The sequence below is a fragment of the Pan troglodytes genome, chromosome 13 (assembly GCF_028858775.2).
Source record: "Pan troglodytes isolate AG18354 chromosome 13, NHGRI_mPanTro3-v2.0_pri, whole genome shotgun sequence".
In the NCBI taxonomy this organism is placed as follows: domain Eukaryota; kingdom Metazoa; phylum Chordata; class Mammalia; order Primates; family Hominidae; genus Pan; species Pan troglodytes.
This window is the reverse complement of record NC_072411.2, coordinates 60,384,063-60,403,403: the sequence shown is the minus strand read 5'-3', so window position 1 is coordinate 60,403,403 and position 19,341 is coordinate 60,384,063. Positions and strand designations below refer to the sequence as shown.

Sequence of the window (19,341 nt, the reverse complement as noted above, 5' to 3'; positions counted from 1 at the left end):
CCCCAAGAAGTTGCCAGAAGCCTTGTTTGACCTACAGCAGTGTCAGGAGGCTAAGACCTATCATGACATGCCACAGAAGCTTAATTATAATTAATATCTTCTTTTATATATCTTTGTGTATACCTTTGATTATATCATTAGGATGAATTCCTAGAAATGGAAGTACTTGGATTTCTATATACATTTTAACAAATTGCCAGAAGTTTCTACCAATGTCTATTTCCTTAATGGTTAATTGGAATGTTATTTTGCTGTGCCCTTGGCATTGCTTTTTTAAAGATGTCTGTGAATTTGTTCAATTATACATAATAATATCAGTTAATACATGTATAGTGCTTACTATGTGCTACGTACTGTTTTAGTACTTTGTATGTGTAGTATAATTCTAGGAGGGCCCCAAGATTTCCTGCCCTCTAGCATATATGTCCTGTGTAATTCCCAGTAGCATGAACTTGTTGAGCTATCTCTGCCATGACTATGTTACATTATATGGCAAGAGATTTAGAGATGTAATTAAGGTTCCTGATAGTTGATCTCAAAATAGGGGAGATTATCCAAGTAAGCCTGATCTTGTCACAAGAACCCTTTAAATTTAGGTCTACAGAAAATTAGAGATCCAAACCATGAGAAGGAATTGGCATGAGGGTGATTATCCATGGCTGGCTTTGAAGATAGAGAGGGCCACATGAGGAATGCAAACAACTGTAGTCACTGACAACTGTCCCTGACTGATGGTGAGCAAGGAAGTGGGGGGACCTTCAGTCCAATAGCTGCAAGTAACTGAATTTGACTGACAATAAGAATGAGCTGGCAAATGGGTTTTCCCTTAAGGTTCTGGAAAATAACTCAGGCTGGTGATATGCTGATTTCAGCTTTATCAAACTCTGAGCAAAGTCATGCCATGCCAGACTTCCAACCTGCAGAACTGTGAGCTAAGAATGGGTATTGTTGTTTAAAGACATAGGGCACAGAAGCCAGCTTGAAGGGGTTTCCACTGGCTAAATTTGGGATAATTTGAGCTTCAAAATAAATAAATATAGTAACAGATTGTAACCCATTTGTTTTGGTCCCTTCTTGCATTGCTATAAAGACCTACTTGAGAGTGGGTAATTTATAAAGAAGAGAGGTTTAATTGACTCACAGTTCCACATGCTGTACAGAAAACATGGCTGGGGCAGCCTCAGGTAACTTACAATCATGGCAGAAGATGAAGGGAAGGCAGGAATATCCTCATGGCTGGAGAAGGAGGAAGAAAGAATGAACGGGGAGGTGCTACACAGTTTTAAACAAACAGATCTCATGAGAACTCACCCACTATCACAGAACAGCAAGGGAGAAGTCCACCTGATGATTCAATCACCTCCCACCAGATCCCTCCTCCAGCACTGGGGATTACAATTTGACATGAGATTTGGGTAGGGACACAGAACCAAACTGTATCACCATTGAATAAAACAAATCTATGCAGATATGAACAAACAAAAACTTACATATTTAACGAGAAATTAAACTTTATTAATTTCAAAGTACCTCTCCACAAAATACAAGTAGGAAGAAAGGTACCTTTATAGTGGAGAAACCTGACAGGCACTACCTTAATTAAGCGATCAAAGTCAATAGCATCAGTAATGGACAAAGGGAAATCAGGTAATGCAATGAGAAGAGCACAACATCACTTCTGTGATATTCCTGCCAGATGCATATTCTGGGCCTAATCATGAAGAAACATCAGACAAACCAAAACTGAAGGACATGCTACAAAATAACTGGCATGTAATCTTCAAAAGTGTCAAGATCCTGAAAGTCAAAGACTGAGTAGCAATTCTGGGCTGAAGGGGACTAAGGAAACGTGACAGCGATATGCAGTGCTTGGTTAACTGGAGCCTTTTTCTATAAAGGACATTATTGAAACAGTTGGCAAAACGTGAATGAGATCTGAGGATCAGTTGATAGTAAAGTTATCGATGGTAAATCTCTTGTTGCTGAGAGTTGTCTTGTGGTTATGTAGTAGAATGTCCTTGTTTGTAGGAAAGACACCCTCAAATATTCAGGAGGGATGGGAAATCAGGGCAACAGTTTCCTCTGAAATGGAACCTTCCTTCAGAAAAATAAACTTCCTTATACTCTACTTGCAACTTTTCTATAAGTCTGTGATTGTTTCTAAACATAAAAACATAACTTAAATTTTAAAAAGAAAAAAATTTTTCATTCACTGAAAATTTATAAAATATGGAACACAAAGAAGACAATAAAAATAATTCTATTCACATTGATTACTACTACTACATTTTGGTGTATAGCTTTGCAGTCATTTATTAAATATACATCTACACACACATATATATGCACTTTTAAAATAAAATTATAATTATTCCTATCTCTTAGAATTTTAATATACGTAAGCTATATGTCACTAAATAGTCATCTGTAATTTTTTTTTTTGAGATGGAGTCTTTCTCTGTCACACAGGCTTGAGTGCAGTGGTGTGATCTCAGCTCACCACAACCTCCACCTCCCAGGTTCAAGCGATTCTTCTGCCTCAGCCTCCCAAGTAGCTAGAATTATAGACATACATCACCATGCCCAGCTAAGTTTTATTTTTTTAATTTTTTTTATTTTTAGTAGAGACAGGGTTTCACCATGTTGGCCAGGCTGGTCTTGAACTCCTGACCTCAGGTGATCCATCTGCCTCAGCCTCACAGAATGCTGGGATTACAGGCATGAGCCACTGCACCCAGCCTATGTCATCATTTTTTATGGCAACTTTTTTACGTGTAAAACTGTTATTGAAATATTCAGATTTTTGTTGTTGTTGTTATTGTGTTTTTTTTTTTTTTTGTGAGACAGAGTCTCACTCTGTCACCCAGGCTGGAGGGCAGTAGTGTGATCTTGGCTCACTGCAACCTCTGTCTCCCGGATTCAAGTGATTCTCCTGCCTCAGCCTCCCGAGTAGCTGGGATTACAGGTGTCTGCCACCATGCCCAGCTAATTTTTTTTTTGTACTTTTAGTAGAGACAGGGTGGATTTTACCATGTTGGCCAGGCTGGTCTTGAACTCCTGACCTCGTGATCCACCTGCCTTGGGCTCCCAAAGTGCAGGGATTACAGGCATGAGTCACTGTGCCTGGCCTCAGATTTGGTTTTAAAATTATCTTAACACTTCTATTCAAATTTGTCAGCTCTGTCACTTGGTTATGTCATACTAGCCTTAGCAGTTACAAAATATATCTTGGAGCAAATAAGTTAATACATATGTCAGAGAAGAATGATGCTAGTAGCTGTTTACACACCCTTTGCCTTATACACATTTCCCATTGGACAGGACTAGAAGCATCATTTTCTAGACATAAGTCGGCACTAGTATCAATGAATATTTCAATACTCACTCTCCCTCTCAGCCCTTTTCCCAATAACAAAAATCTAATAGTGAATTTGTGAATATACGTCAATTTATTCTACTATTGGTAGACATCTGGTGTGTTAGTCCATTTTAGCTACTATAACAAAATACTGTAGACTAGGTAATTAATAAACTTCAGAAATTGATTGCTTACGGTTCTGGAGGCTGGGAAGTCCAAGCCTGAGGTGCCAGCAGCATTTGGCGATGAGAGCTTGATGAGGCAAGATGAGGACTTGTTCTCTGCCTCAAAGATGGGCCCTTGTTGCTCTGTCTTCACATGGTGGAAGGGGCAAATACACACTTTTCAATTTCTTTTGTAAGGACACTAATCCCATTCAGAAGAAAGAAGCCCTCATGACTTAATAACTTCCTAAGAGGCCCCAACTCTTAATACAGACACGTTGGGGATTCAGTTTCAGCATATGAATTTAGCCAGGGGGTGGGGGCATGAAACACCAACATTCAGACCATAGTATCTGAGTAGTTTCTTTTTGTTTGTTTCAGGTAGTGCTGTGGTGTTGATCATGGCTCACTGAAGCCTTGACCTTCTGGGCTCGAGCCATCCTCCCACTTCAGCTTTCTGAGAAGGTGATAGGCATGCAACACCACACTCGGCTAGTTTTTCATTTTTTTTGTAGAGTCAGTATCTGTTTGTTGCCCAGGCTGTGGGTCATTTCTAACATGGGTTACTAGAGATAGCGCTGCTATGACCATTCTTATATATGTCTTCTGATGAATATATGTACAAATTTCTATTGAGTATATAAAAGGTATAATGGCTAGGTCATAGTAGATGAACTGCTAGTGATTTTTTTCTAAAGAAGTTGTTCCAGTTTACACTCCCACCAGCCGTGTGTGAACGCTCTGGTTGCTCCACTTTCTTACCAACATTTGGTATTTTCTATCTTTTTCATTTCATCTACCCTAGTGTGTTTATAGAGGTATTGCACTGTGGTTTTAAATTGGATTTTGTTAATGGATAAAGTTGAGCGCATTATAATATGTTTATTGGCCACTTGGGTATCCTTTTATTGTGGAGTGTCTGTTGAGGTCTTCTGCCCCATTTTTTATTGGGTCGTCTGCCTTTTTCTCATTAATTTGTATGTGCTTTAATATATACATATGTATTCTGGATTCAAGTCTTTTGAAGAGATATATGGCAAATGGATTTTCCTGCTCTTCAGGCTCCCTTTTCACTCCCTTAATGGTGTCTTTGGATGAATAAATGGTCTTAATTTTAGTATTTCCCAACTTATTATGTTTTCCATTTAAGATGAACATTTTTTTAAAAAGAAATCTTTGCCAATTCCAAGGTCATGAATATGTTCTCCTTTGTTTTCTTCCAAAATGTTCATTTTTATCTTTCACATTTAGATCTGCAGTACATCTGGATTTGATTTATGTGACTGTTGGGAAGTAGGAGATCAAGAATCACTTTTTCCATGTGGATATCCAACAGAACCAGGACCATTTATTAAAGACTGTTCTTTCCATACTGCACAGCAGTATGACTCACTTCTTCATAAATCAGGTGATCATGTATGTATGGAACTGTTTCTTGAGGCTCTTTATACTGTTCATTGACCTATTTGCCCATCCTTGCTCCAATAACAGTCTTGATTATTAGAACTTCATAATGGATCTTGGTATATGGTACTATAAATCCTCCAGCTTTACTCTTTTCATCAAGATTCTCTTGGCTATCCTTGTCCTTTGCATTTCTATACATATTTTTAAACCAGCTTGCCAATTTTCATATGCACAAAAAAACTTTCTAGGATTTCAGTTGAGATTGTATAAATCAATTTGGAAGAGTTGACATTTTTACAATACTGAGTCTTTTCCACCATTTAAGTAATTTGCTGAGGGTGCCACAGTTTATAAGTGGTGGACCTGGAATTCAGTCTTTCACAGCCTGATTCCAAAGACCAACACTACCCTAGAGTTTAGGTGTACCTTAGTTTTGAGGATATGCTATTTTTATTTCAACTATATTTTAAATGAACCTATTTTATTGGTCTACTGTAATGCTTTCTTTTACAGTACTATTGTCTTAAAACCTTGCATTGTATGGGTATCTCATAATTTAATGTAACCAATCCCCTATGATCACTAATTTTAAAGTCATTTCCAGTTTTTCTCCAAATAGATAATTCGGCTGCAAGCATACTTGTAAATATATCTTTTTGTACATGTTTTCTTGGGATAAATCTCTAAAATTGTCACTGGGTTAAATGATATAAAAATGTTAAGAATTTTGATACAGAGCTGGCTGCAGTGGTACACACCTATAGTCAGCTACTCAAGAGGCTGAAGTAGGAGGATCGCTTGAGCCAAGGAGTTCAAGACCAGCCTGGGCAACATGGTGAGACCCCATCTCAAACACAAAGAGAATTTTGGTACAGGTGTACCTTGGAGATATTGCAGGTTTGATTCCAGACCACTACAGTAAAGCTAATATTGCAATAAAGAAAGTGGCATGAATCTTCTGGTTTTCCAGTGCCTGTAAAAGTTATGTTTACAGTATACTATAGTCTATTAAATGTGCAATAGCATTATGTCTAAAAAATAATGTACATATCTTAATTTCAAAATCCTTTAGTGCTAAAAAATGCCAATGCTCATCTCAGCCTCAATGAGTCATAATCTTTTTGCTGGTGGAGGGTCTTGTCTCGATGTTGATGGCTGCTTACTGATCAAGGTAGTGGCTGAGGAAGGTTGGGGTAGCTGAGACAATTTTTTAAAGGAAGACAACAGTGAAGTTTGACACATCAATTGACTCTTCCTTTCATGAAAGATTTCTGTGAAGCATGTGATGCTTTTGATAGCATTTTACCCACCATAGAACTTCTTTCAAAATTGGAGTCAGCCTTCTCAAACCCTGACATTGCTTTATCAACTAAGCTTATATAATATTCGAAATCCTTTATTATTTCAACAGTGTTCACAAGCATCTTCACCAGGTATAGATTTCATCTCCAGAAACCAGTTTCTTTGCTTATCCACAAGAAGCAACTCCTCATCTGTTCAAGTTATATCATGAGATTGCAGCAATTCAGTCACATCTTCAGGCTCTAATCCTAGTTCCCTTGCTATTTTCACCACATCTGCAGTTACTTCCTCCATGAAATTGTTGAACCCCTCAAAGTTACTTACAAGGGTTGGAATCAACCTCTTCCAAACTCTTGTTAATGCTGCTATTTATTTTGACCTCCTTCCAGAAATCATGAGTGTTCTTAGTGGCATCTGGAATAGTTAATACTTTTCAGCAGGTTTTAATTTACTTTGCCCAGATGCATCAGAGGAATTACTATCTATGGCAGCTATAGCCTTATGAAATGTGTTTCTTAAATAATAAGACTTGAAAGTTGAAATTACTTCTGATCCGTGGGCTGCAGAATAAATGTTATGTTAGCAGGCATGAAAGCAACATTAATCTCCCGTACATCTCCTTCAGAGCTCGTGGCTGACGAGGTGCATTGTGAATAAGCAGTAAATTTTGAAAGGAATCTTTTCTTCTGAGCAGTAAGTCTCAACAGTCGGCTTAAAATATTCAGTTAATCATGGTGTAAACAGATGTGCTATCACCCAGGCTTTGTTGCTCCATTTATAGAGCACAGACAGTAGATTTATAATAATTCTTAAGAGCCCCAGGATTTTCAGAATGGTAAAGGAGTACTGGCTTCAACTTAAAGTCACCAGCTGCATTAGACCCTAACAAGAAAGTCAGCCTGTCCTTTGAATCTCTGAAGCTAGGCATTGTTTTTTCATCTCTGGCTATGAAAGTCCTAGATGGCATTTTCTTTCAGCATAAGGTTGTTTCATCTACTCTGAAAATCTATTGTTTAGTGTAGCTACCTTCACCAATGATGTTAGCAAGAGCTTCTGGATAACTTGCTGCAGCTTCTGAATCAGGACTTGCTCCATCTTGCATTTTTATGTTCTGAATACAGCAACCTTCCTTAAACCTTATGAGCCAACTTCTGCCAGCTTCAAACTTTCTTTTGTAGCTTCCTCACCTCACTTAGGCTTCCTAGAATCAAAGAGAGTTAGGGCCTTGCTCTGAATTAGGGTTTTGCTTAAAGATTGTTGTGGCAGGTTTGATCTTCTATCCAGACCACTCAAACTTACTCCATATGAGCAATAAGACTGTTTTGTTTTCTTATCACTTGCATGTTTACTGGAGTAGCCCTTTTCATTTCTTTCAAGAACTTTTCCTTTGCATTCACAGCTTGGCTAACTGGCACAAGAGGTCTAACTTTCATCTCATTTTGGCTTTTGACATGTCTTCCTCACCAAGCTCAAACACTTTTAGCTTTTGATTCTAAGTTAAAGATGTACTATTCTCCCTCAATTGAACACCTACAGGACATTGTAGGGTTGTTAATTAGCCTAATTTCAATATTGTTGTGTCTCAGAAAATAGGGACACCCCAGGAGAGGGAAAGACAGAGGAAAGCAGCTGGAACGAATTAGTCAGAATACACACAACATTTATCAAGTTTGCTTTCTTATGTGCATGCAGTTTGAGGTGCACTGAAACAATTACAATAGTATCATCAAAGATCACCAATCATAGATCACCATAATAAATATAATGAAGGGTTTTGCAGTAACAACCAAAATGAGACACAGAGACATGAAGCAAGCACTGCTATTGAAAAGATGGTGCTGACAGGCTTGCTTGGCACAGGGTTGCCACAGACCTTCAATATCTGTGAAGTGCAATGAAATGAAGCACAAAACAAGGTATGCCTGTATGTCGCCAGCTAGCCCCCTAGATACCCACCAACAATGTGTATGAGAGTTAATTTACTGCCACCTTTCCAATTACATACATACATTTTATTTTTTGTTAATTTGATTGGGAATGTTGTGGTTATTTTAATTTGCATGTTTTTGACTGCCAGTAACAAGTGGTAGTCGTATGTTAATGACTATTTCATATGTTACTGACCATTACATTTTGAAACAAAGTATTCGATGGTACTTTTAAAGCCAAATGGAAAATCCTATGCAGCCACTTTCTGTTTGTCCTTGTGTTACATGGTAATTTGTACCCCACCCCCCCCACACCATCGACACACTCTACCCCTCCAGGCAGAAAGAAAAACTATCCCTTCCCTCTTTCTTAAGGAAGAGCAGTTTATTTTTCCTCCACTTCCCCTAGTTTTCATAGACATTGAGGTTTTTTTGAAAAAGGACTTTCAAATCATTGTTCAGAGAATATGGATCCTTGTGCAAACAGATTATGAAATAAAGGATAGTGGAGAATCGTCCCCTCCTTGCCTCTGTGAAGGACTAGGTTGAAGCAAAAATTGAAACAAGAGAAGACTGACTTATGAGCACTCCCCATTCAGCACCTCTCCTCACATCACCTCCCTCTTCTCCAGGTAGCTGCTCATCCTCAGTCACTGCCTCTCCCTGAAAACCCTACCCAGACCTGAGGGCCCACCTTTCATGCTTCAAAATTAGCCCCTCTAGTTCCTCTGCAGTAAAAACTCTACCCACTTAAGTGCAGCTAATGCCAACTATAAATTTGCCTTTATAGGGAGGAAGATTTTCGTTTATGATTTAAATTTAGAATTGAAAAGAGGAGATAGGAAAAGAAGGAAATTTTTTTTCCTCTTTTTGTTCCCTCTGCGTTTCTTTTTCCTCCCTCTTCCTTTCCCTCCCTCTAAACTTTATCTTAACTCCTTTCATCTTCCCCTTCATTTATTTACTTCCTAGCCTGGAGATCTTTCTAATTTAACTGGCAATAATACAAAATGCATTAATATTTCTTACCTCTTATTTATTCAAAACATATTAGTGGCTACCATGTTCCAGGCACTGTAATTTAATAGAGTTTTATAGTCTTTGTTGTTAAAAAGTGGTAGGTTGCTATTTTTTATTAAAAATGTTAAAAATACCCTTTGCGTAACATTTTAGAGGAAAATTACTCCTTGCATAACTGATCCTTCACGGAAAACTATTCTGGAGTATTGTATACTTACAGATGCATTCTTTTATGTTACTTTTTGGTAGTATACTTAACTTTCTGAGGATTTTTTTCTTTCCCTTTCCAGAACCACTGACATATCTTTTAACCTACTCTCTTTTAGCTATGTTAAAACTGCATGTGAAATCCTATTAGAGTTTTAAGACAGGAAATTTTGCTAGATGTAATTTTTTCATGCTACTATTGAAAAGCAATGACAGTAATATTTTCTAGTATTTTACCTATGTCTATATTGATAGGTGTTTTTCTAGAACAATTTTTATACTGCTTTATGTACAGAGACATCAGAATCTCCTGGGTGCTTCATATTATCCCAGTCTATCTCAGTTGAGGATTTTGTTTGGCTGAAAGTTACAGAACCTGATTGCAGAAGCTTGGGGATTTATTTTTCTCATTACAACAAGTCCAGAGGGAAAGAGTCCGGGGCTGGTACAGCAGATTCTTGATAACAACATCCCAGGCTCCCCTTGGCTTTCTTCTCTGCAACAGTTAGTATGAATCTTTCATCTTAATACTCACTCCATGTCTAGCTTTACGTCCGCATTTCATGCAGGAAGAAAGGAGAAAGGGCAAGGAATAAGGAGGTGTGCCTGTATGAGAAAACATATCTTGCCCTGAAATTCCCAGCAGACCTCTCTCTGGTCATGTCTCACTGGTTGGAAGTGTATCACATGGTCATTTACAGTCTCAGAGGTGTCAAAGGAAAGCCAATATTTTACCCTGAACAAAATTAGAATGTGTTAGAAAGGGAAAAAAGTAGAATGAATATTAGTACCTAGCTGTGTCTTCCAGTTTTAAACTTCAGAGGATAAAATTTCCTCAGCAGTGATAGTGAAAAGCACATCAAAATACCATTTAATTGTTGAACTCTATAACCTTGCTTGTGGCCTTCGCTTTCATGGTTTTCTTTTAATTATCAAGCTTGTAATCAAGAGAAAGACAATGCATTTGTGACCATTAATCAGAAGAAAAGCTGCGTTTTGAATCATTTTTGTTAAAGGGGCCAGAAGAAATTTATCTTACAAGGCAGAACAAATTTGTATAAAAATTATTTCATTATATACAAAATTAAAGTTAACTGGGTATTTCAGGCTGGCCTTCACAGGGTTTGTATGACTTGGTAGGGTCAAGGGGCTCTGGGAAGTGGTCCAAACTTGGCAGGTTCAGAAATGTGAGTGACAAGTGATCAGACTCTGGGGTTCTCACCAGTAGAACCCACTTGGTAATCTTTATAGACTCTAATATTGTTGCATTAATTTTACAATAGAAATGAGAATTGCAGTCAGCCCTCCATCTCTGCAGGTTTTGCATTTGTGAATTCAAACAACTTCATATAGAAAATATTTTAAAATAAATAACATAGAACAACAAAAATACAAATAAAAATATAGCATAACTATTTATTTAGCATTTACCTTGTATTAGGTATTATAAATAAGTTAGAGATGATTTAAAGCATACAGGAGGATGTGCCTAGGTTATTTGCAAAACTACACCATTTTCTATGAGACACTTTAGTATCCATACAGTCTGGTATTCTTGGAGGTCCTGGAACCAGTCCCCTGCAGATACTGAGAGATGACTGTATGTAGTAATAGGACCTTTTGGGGCTATGTTGATTACTTTTAATTACATATATGTACACATATACACATATATACATATATACACATATATATGTATATATATACACTCATATATAAAATCACTGTAAAAATGCAGTGATTTTATTACAGTTAAAGCTAAAGTCCCCTTTGACACTAACCTCCAATTGCAGCATCCTCTTCAGTTTGGTCTACGTGTGGGCATTTAGGCTTTTTTTCTCGAGAGAGAGCGCACGCACAAGAGAAGGGGGTAGTATTGTTTGAAGTCTGTTAATGTTTATATAATGGTATCATATGGTATGTTTCATAGTGAAACTTGCTTTTTTCACTCAATAATATATGTTGGAGGTAAAACTACATTATTTGTGTCTACCATGCATAGAATCTCCTTCTTAACCCCAAGCTCTTGGAGAAGTAAGATAGCATAGATATCCTTAGATTACTAACAAAATGCAAGTTTCTCCACGCGGGGGTTGTGTGCTATGATTGACACCTGAGTAGCTGGTCTGGGGCACCGGTCAACTGCAGTTAATGTGAACTTAGAGCCAGTGCTGAAACTTTAAAGCGGGCATGTGTTTTCTTCCTCACTTCTTCACATATACCTCAATCTACTGACCATTTTGACTTGGAAGTTGTTCTTGATAACAGTTGTCATCTCATACAGGTGAGCCTAGATTTAAATGTAGGGGAAAAGCAGGTGAAAACTATATGTTTGCTTCTAATACTACCATGCATTAGGTGCAGGACTGTGATCTATAATGTAATCACTTAATGCTCTTTCAGCAAATATGTATTGAATATCTAACAGGGACCAGATACTATTTTAGGCAGTCTGGAGAAACAGAGATGATCAGCTAAAGGCCTTGTTTTCATGGAGCATATATCCTAATTGTAGACGTGAACAACAGGAAAGTTAATAAATATATAGTATAATGCCACACAGTGAGATGTACCACAAAGGAAAATAATTAGAATGAGAGGGTGAAGAATAATTGAGGGTAGAGGGAACTACTTTAGATGACATTGCTAGAGATGGTCTCTCTGGAGAGGCCTGAATAAATCTATAGCCCTTTATCTAGTGTACGATAGATGTTTAATAAACATTGTAATAAGCTCATAAATAAATTAGAGAAACAGTAGGAGCAAACACAAAGTGTAATAGTAGTACAAGGGAAAGGAAAGATCATCTCTGTCTGGATTAGCAGAAGCTCCAGTAGGATAATTAAGATGAGACTGAAAAATAAGTAGGTATTGGTCAGAGAGGCAACAGCACAGAAAGGCCTTCCAAGCATAGGTATTAGTGTGTGTACTATTTCAAATGAGAGAGATATCAAAGAGCATATCAGTTTCCTATTGCTGAAAAAACATTACCACAGCCTTAGTGACTTAAACAATCCAAGTTTATGATCTTACAATTCTGGAGGTCAGACATCCAAAATAACAGCAAGCTGTGGGCAGGGCTGTATTCCTTTGGAGCCTCTAGGGGAGAACCTGTTTCCTTTCCTTTTCTAGCATCTAGAGGCTACCTGCATTGTTTGGGTCATGGTTTCATGCTTCTTCAACGCCAGAAGCATGACATCTTCAAACCTTCCTGCTTTCTCACCTCTGCTTCTGGCATCACATCTCTGATTCTGACCTTCCTGCCTCCTTCTAATAAGGCCCTTCTGATTACATTAGGCCCACCTGGATAAGCCAGGCTATTCTTTTATATAACATCAGTTGATTAGCAATCTAAATTATCTTTGCCACCTTAATTCCCCTTTGCCACATAACATAACATAATCATAAGTTCTGAGGATTACGACCTACATGGACATCTTTGGGGCACTATTCTGCCTTTCACAAGCATTGTCCGTTCAGGGATCTGCAAATGGTTTGGGAATGCTCAAGGGTAAAGTACAAATAAGGTAATAGGTAATGAAGGGGTTAGAGAGTCAAGAGCTAGATTGTCCTGGAGAGCAATTAGAAACCATTTGGTAGGTCAGGGAGTTCTATGATGTATTTGGGTGTTTGAGACATCACTCATCCAGGCAATTGTGTGATGGTAGCTGGGCTAGAAGAGCAGATAAAAGGATATTGATAAAATTCTACATATAGGATATGGAAGGAGTGAATTATATAATACCCTGCAGCTGTCAGAGAGGTTAGGCGTAAAAGGGACCAAGGGGAAGCAGGTGAACCTCTTACATCAAGTCCAGGTATGTAGGATGGGAAAGTAGACTCCCAAATTGTGTCAGAAAATTGACAAATTTAAGCATGTCCAAAATGGCAAGTCATGTAGGAGGATAAGTGGTAAGTCTTTCCAAAGCAGAGGATTACTTTCATTATTCTTTCTTTATGGATCCCACATTCAAGGGGAAAAATTAGAGGCAAAACAGTATTTCTTCATAACTAAGTACTTAGTTTCCCTAAGGTGATTTGTCAAAACTCAAAACTCCCAGTCATAGTTTCTGGTCAGAATTTCTGAGACAGTCAGTGGAAACTATGTGAATTTGTCCTTCCCCCCCCCCCCCCCGAAAAAATCTGGAAAATTCCCATTTTTATGTAGCATATACCTAATTTATACCTTTTCTCTTGGGGTTTTGGAATTATTAAAACAGTTTGGAGGATATAGAGGGAGTAAGGGCATGAGAGGCTCCACTGCAGTTACCTTCACTCTCTGTGGGGCTCTGAAGTCCCACGGAAACTGGGCCCTTTTAGGTTATTTGCTGTGGTTAACTCTTTTCTTTCTCCCGGACTGTGTTCCCCAGACTGGAAAAGCCTATGGGATGTATAGATCTGTATTTGAATTATTTTATTAGCAAGGTTGATTGAGACTCTCTACTTTGAGCTGTTTTAAAAATAGAGAAAATCATATAGGTTGACTATATGTGGAACTGGTTCATAAGCAAATTTATATGAATTATAAAGAGGGCAGAGATTTGATAGATTTTATTTTTCTGATTATGAATTTTATTTTTTAGTAGAAAAGGCAGAATTCTTTGAGAAAAATTTCTGTCTTTGATTCTTGTAGTGGTTGAATGAATATATATATATGTATACATGCCATTTTCAGTCATTAAAGGCACGTGTGTGTATATATATATATATGTATATGAACACACAAATAGAATGATATGGAAAGATGGCCAAGTTACATTATTAAGTAACTTGTGGAATTGTATAAATGTCATTATTATACCTGTATAAAATTGGATATATATAAGTACTTACAAATGCATAGAAATTCTTTGAAATAATACAAAATAAAACCTTGATAATGACTACCAGGGCTAAATGCAACTGTTCCTCCAGCTCTTCTGTTAGAGGCAAGTAGGACTGAAAATCTTAGTTCTTACCACACAATTTTCTATACAGTTTATTACTTTAACCAGTACATTTGTAACTAAAGAATAGTTTAAACTAAACTACTTATTTCCCAAAGAGCATTAAAAAATGACGTGGTGAATATTCTAATGTTAACATTTTAAAGTTCTATACAGTGCAACAAGTGTATTTTAATATACTCTGCCTTTTAGTAGAAGGTAAGAATCAATTCAGTATCAATATCATGAATTACACGTACATATGTTTATATCTTGAAGGATTCTTGATGTCATGAAATCCAGTTTCTTTTTTAATTGGTAAAATAGGCATACCATGGTAGTGTTTTCCCAGAATATAGTAAAATAGCTATTGCCTCTGCTTAGTACTTTTAAAACTGTGTTTTTCTTCTTCCTATAAAATAAGAAAAATTTAGAAATTATGCTCAATCATAAAGTAGTAATCAAAATTAAGTATAATCCTACTACCCAGAAATTGCCAGTGTTAAATATTTGCTATGCAGAATTAGACTAGTTTCTTTCTGTTCGATTTTTTTTTTTTTTTTAATTTCCCGTAATCAACTTTGGTAGTTTTTTTTTTTTACAGTCTATGTCCTACAAACTTCTTATATAGTTTATTCCTAGATATTTTGTTTTTCATTTGTTTTGAGTGAGATCTTTCCCATTATATTTGAATTGGTCATATTTATTATGTGACTGAGCAGTTTGTTTAACCATTTATATTAGTTCTAATAGTACATCTTTTGGTTCCATTAGTTTTTTCAGGACAATAAATTTATCTTACACAAACTACAGTCCATAATGTTTTATAATGAAAGTGATATGTAACATTCTGCTTAAAATTTAAAAATGAATTCTGGATGTTAGAAAAATACTGCTTCAGCTGGACTTTGGCCATAATATTTGAATGAAAATGTTGTGGGATCTTTCATATGAAAATGACCAAGATCACATACCTAGTCAGTAGCAAAAGAACTTTAGTTTCAAAATCTTTCATTATAATACAAGAATCTCTAAAAATGAAGGCTTATTTTATAATCAATATCATGGCCAACTTTTATTATTTGATAAATTAATTTTTTACAATAATTTGATACCACATCCAAGATGTTCCTACATGTATATATTTTTAAAATTTAATTTAATTTTAAGTGCTGGGATATATGTGCAGGACATGCGGGTTTGTTACATAGGTAAATGTGTGCTGCACGTATGGTTTGCTGCATATATCAACCCATCACCTAGGTATTAAGCCCCACTTGCATTAGCTATCTATCCTGATACTCTCCCTCCACTAACCCCCTGACAGGCCAACCTCAGGCCAGTATCCCTGATGAATATTGATGTAAAAATCCTCAATAAAATACTGGCAAACTGAATCCAACAGCACATCAAAAAGCTTATCCACCATGATCAAGTCGGCTTCATCCCCAGGATGAAAGGCTGGTTCAACAAATTAATAAACGTAATTCATCACATAAACAGAACTAAAGACAAAACCAGATGATTATCTCAATAGACATAGAAAAGGCCTTCAATAAAATTCAACATCGCTTCATGTTAAAAACTCTTAACAAACGATGTATTGATGAAACATACCTCAAAATAGTAAGAGCCATTTATGACAAACCCACAGCTAATATCATACTGAATGGGCAAAAGCTGGAAGGATTCCCCTTGAAAACTGGCACAAGACAAGGATGCCCTCTCCCACCACTCCTGTTCAACATAGTATTGGAAGTTCTGACCAGGGCAGTCAGGTATGAGAAATATATGAAGAAATAAAGAATATTCAAATAGGAAGTAAAACTGTCTCTGTGTGCAGATGACATGATCCTATATCTAGAAAACCCCATTGTCTCAGCCCAAAAGCTTCTTAAGTTGATAAGCAACTTCAGCAAAGTCTCAGGATACAAAATCATTTGCAAAATTACAAGCATTCCTATACACCAACAATAGACAAGCAGAGAGCCAAATCATGAATAAACTCCCATTCACAATTGCTACAAAGAGAATAAAATACCAGGAATACAGCTAACCATGGAAGTGAAGGACCTCTTCAAGGAGAACTACAAACCACTGCTCAAGGAAATAAGAGAGGACAGAAACAAATGGAAAAACATTCCATGCTCATGGATAGGAGGAATCAATATCATGAAAATGGCCATACTGCCCAAAGTAATTTATAGATTCAATGCCATTCCCATTAAACTACCATTGACATTCTTCACAGAATTAGAAAAAAAACTACTTTAAACTTTATATGGAACAAAAAAAGAGCCCGTATAGCCAAAACAATACTATTTCTACATATTGGTATTGTTTTTAACATCATTTCGCCTGGCAGAATCCCCATTATAGAAGACTCACCGTCATGGGGTGATTGACTAGTCTACATATTTATAATCAGTTTAGAGTTTAAATGCTATCCATATGTAGTACAACCTTAACCCTAAATATAATTGACTTTTTCCTTCCTCAGTGTATTAAAAAAAGATTTTCTTAGAAAAGAGAAGAATAAGAATATTAACAGTGTTAAAAAAAACTGCCTCCTTATATAAATGATCTCTCTCTTATTTTTTCACATCTCTAAAGAAGTCCTGATTTTTCCCTGTAGAGACTGGTCATAAATAGATAAATATCATTTATTTATCTATTTTACAAAAGTTTAGATTCCCCATCAACTCTGTAATAATTAACTTTTCACTAAAATGTTTTTTAACCCTCTAGCTATTGTGACACTATCATTCCATTATATATCAAAGTGTTCTTCCTGTGCTATAAGAAATTTCTTACAAAAGTATTATTTTAAGATATTTTCCATAATTGAGTAGATCTAAAAGGCTTAGCATTTTGATAACATTCATAAGCAATTTCTAAAATGTCATATAATGTGAATATGGAATAATTTATAAAACTAACTGTTCTTAAATTACTTAACACAAAAAATTCTGTTCAAGTAGCAGGTATGCAGCCAAAAGTATTTTAACAACAGGCTGATGTGGCCACTTTGAATTTCTCACTAGTAAGCATAAAATTGAAATAGCCTGGATGATGTATACTTCTTTGGGAACCAGGAAATGTTGGTTTTAATACAGTTTCATAAATCCCTTATCTGAAATATGTGGAGCCAGATAGTTTTTAGGTTTTTCAGATTTTTAGAAATGGGATAAAGAACATATGCCCATTATTTTTTGAAACCCTGGTGGGCCCCAGGCATCATCCCATAATTAAACAGATTAATATTTTTACATAAATGTATGAATGTTCACATTCATAGTGTAAACTTCAGTTTGGGTCAGGTTTGCCACCAAATGATTGCAGCTCAGGTTGGGTTTGGCCAGTGTATTAATTATGAAATAAACCTTCATTTTCAGAGATGTTTGTATTATAATGTGAGAGTTTGAAACTGAAAGTTCTGCTACTGACTAGGTGTATGATTTTGGTCATTTTTCTGAGCCTCAATCATCTCAGGTGCTAAAATGAGAACTGAACTAAGTAAATTACTTGTGAACTTTTCAGATCTAAATCTGAATGCCTAATCATTTCTCTCACATAAGAAACATTACAATGAAATCAGTTTTATAATACCTCAGCTTTAGTTCACAGGCCCTCAACGTTTTTGAAAGGCAAGTAGAAATTATACATGATTTATATATAACGATTAAAGTATGCAGGTCAGGAAGTATTTCCACTTGGTCTTCTAAATAGTTGGAACCAAATGAGGTTTCCAGTTCATGAAGACAGATTTGGCTGCAACTTTGATTTCCAGAATATATTCTAATGTCAGATTTCTTATGGCCATAATTAAAATTTGAAGTACATAGAGATAGTGAGAAACATTTTATCGCTTGCATGATTTTCTTCTGAAAACCAGGAGGAACAAATTAGACAGGGTTAGACCAAGGTAGCCAAAAGGGAATCTGCAAAACCCTATTTTGTTTCAGAACCTCAATGTTTGAGTCTCAATGCCAAGAAAAATGAGGCCTAAATCTAAAGGGGCTGGCTCTCCAATGAAAGAAAACTACACAACTAACCAATAAGAGGACAGGAGAGGTCTCCTATGAGATAAAGATGGCAAACTTGGACAGCTAAGCTATGGATGGCAGAATTAAATGAAATCTAGGGAGGGGATGCAGTAGGCCAGAGCTAACAAACCAGCATAGATTTATTTCTGGAGGCGTGCTTTGCCTGGTACTTGTGTTATAAAAAGGAAAAAGGTATATTTGATTATCTTTGGGTGTGGAATGCTCTTCAGTTTTCCAAATTTTCTGCCACTCCTATGGTCTTGCTCCTTGTCATTTCTCTCCTTTAACTTACTGATGGCTGCTGAGTGCATTTACATTTGCCACTCCTGTCTGTAGGTTATACTCTTAAAGCAGATTAAAATAACTGGGAAGGCTATGGTAGGGAGGGGGAGGCTATAGTAAGGACTTAGGAATTCTTGGTAACTTGGCAGAGTTTCCAAAAGTCATGGACCTTAACTATCTTCTCCTCCTTTTAAGAAGGTTTAGGTTACTGAAAGGGCCACTAGACATGGGTAGTTCAACCTAGTGGATATGGAACACAAACTTTTGAAAAGTGAGTACTGTTATTTAAAGAGCCACCAGAAGAGTGTGGAGTGGAAGATGTTTAGCAGGCATCTTTACCTGCGAAAGGGAGAAGAAGGAAGTGGGATTGGGCAGATGAAGACAACAACTTCAATGCAGGTCCAACAAAGTCTAGGCCAGCGTGGCAGGAAGCTCCAGAGCAAATATTATGTATCAGAGTGTCCTACATTGGGCCCAAATAGCTTTACACCCCTGCCTTGCTCAGTCATTGGGTACGGGCTGCCCTGGAAAGCATATGCCTTTGGACGAGGCTCTTCTCTGCAGCTGAGTCCTAACCTGAAGGGGGTGACAGCTGGAGGCTATCTGTAGACTGCATTCCCACAGCAAGGCAGCGAGTCCTTTGATCTGGCTGGTGCATCTCTGTATCTACCAAAAGTGCCATATTACTTGTAATAGAAGTAGTGA

At 36.8% G+C, this 19,341-nt stretch overlaps 1 protein-coding gene across 10 annotated transcripts in view; it reads left to right on the top strand.

The window, feature by feature from the left end:
* Positions 1 to 19,341, top strand: part of CCDC148 (coiled-coil domain containing 148) — a 320,462-nt gene that overhangs the window by 72,724 nt on the left and 228,397 nt on the right. The gene's annotated exons all lie outside the window — the stretch shown is intronic.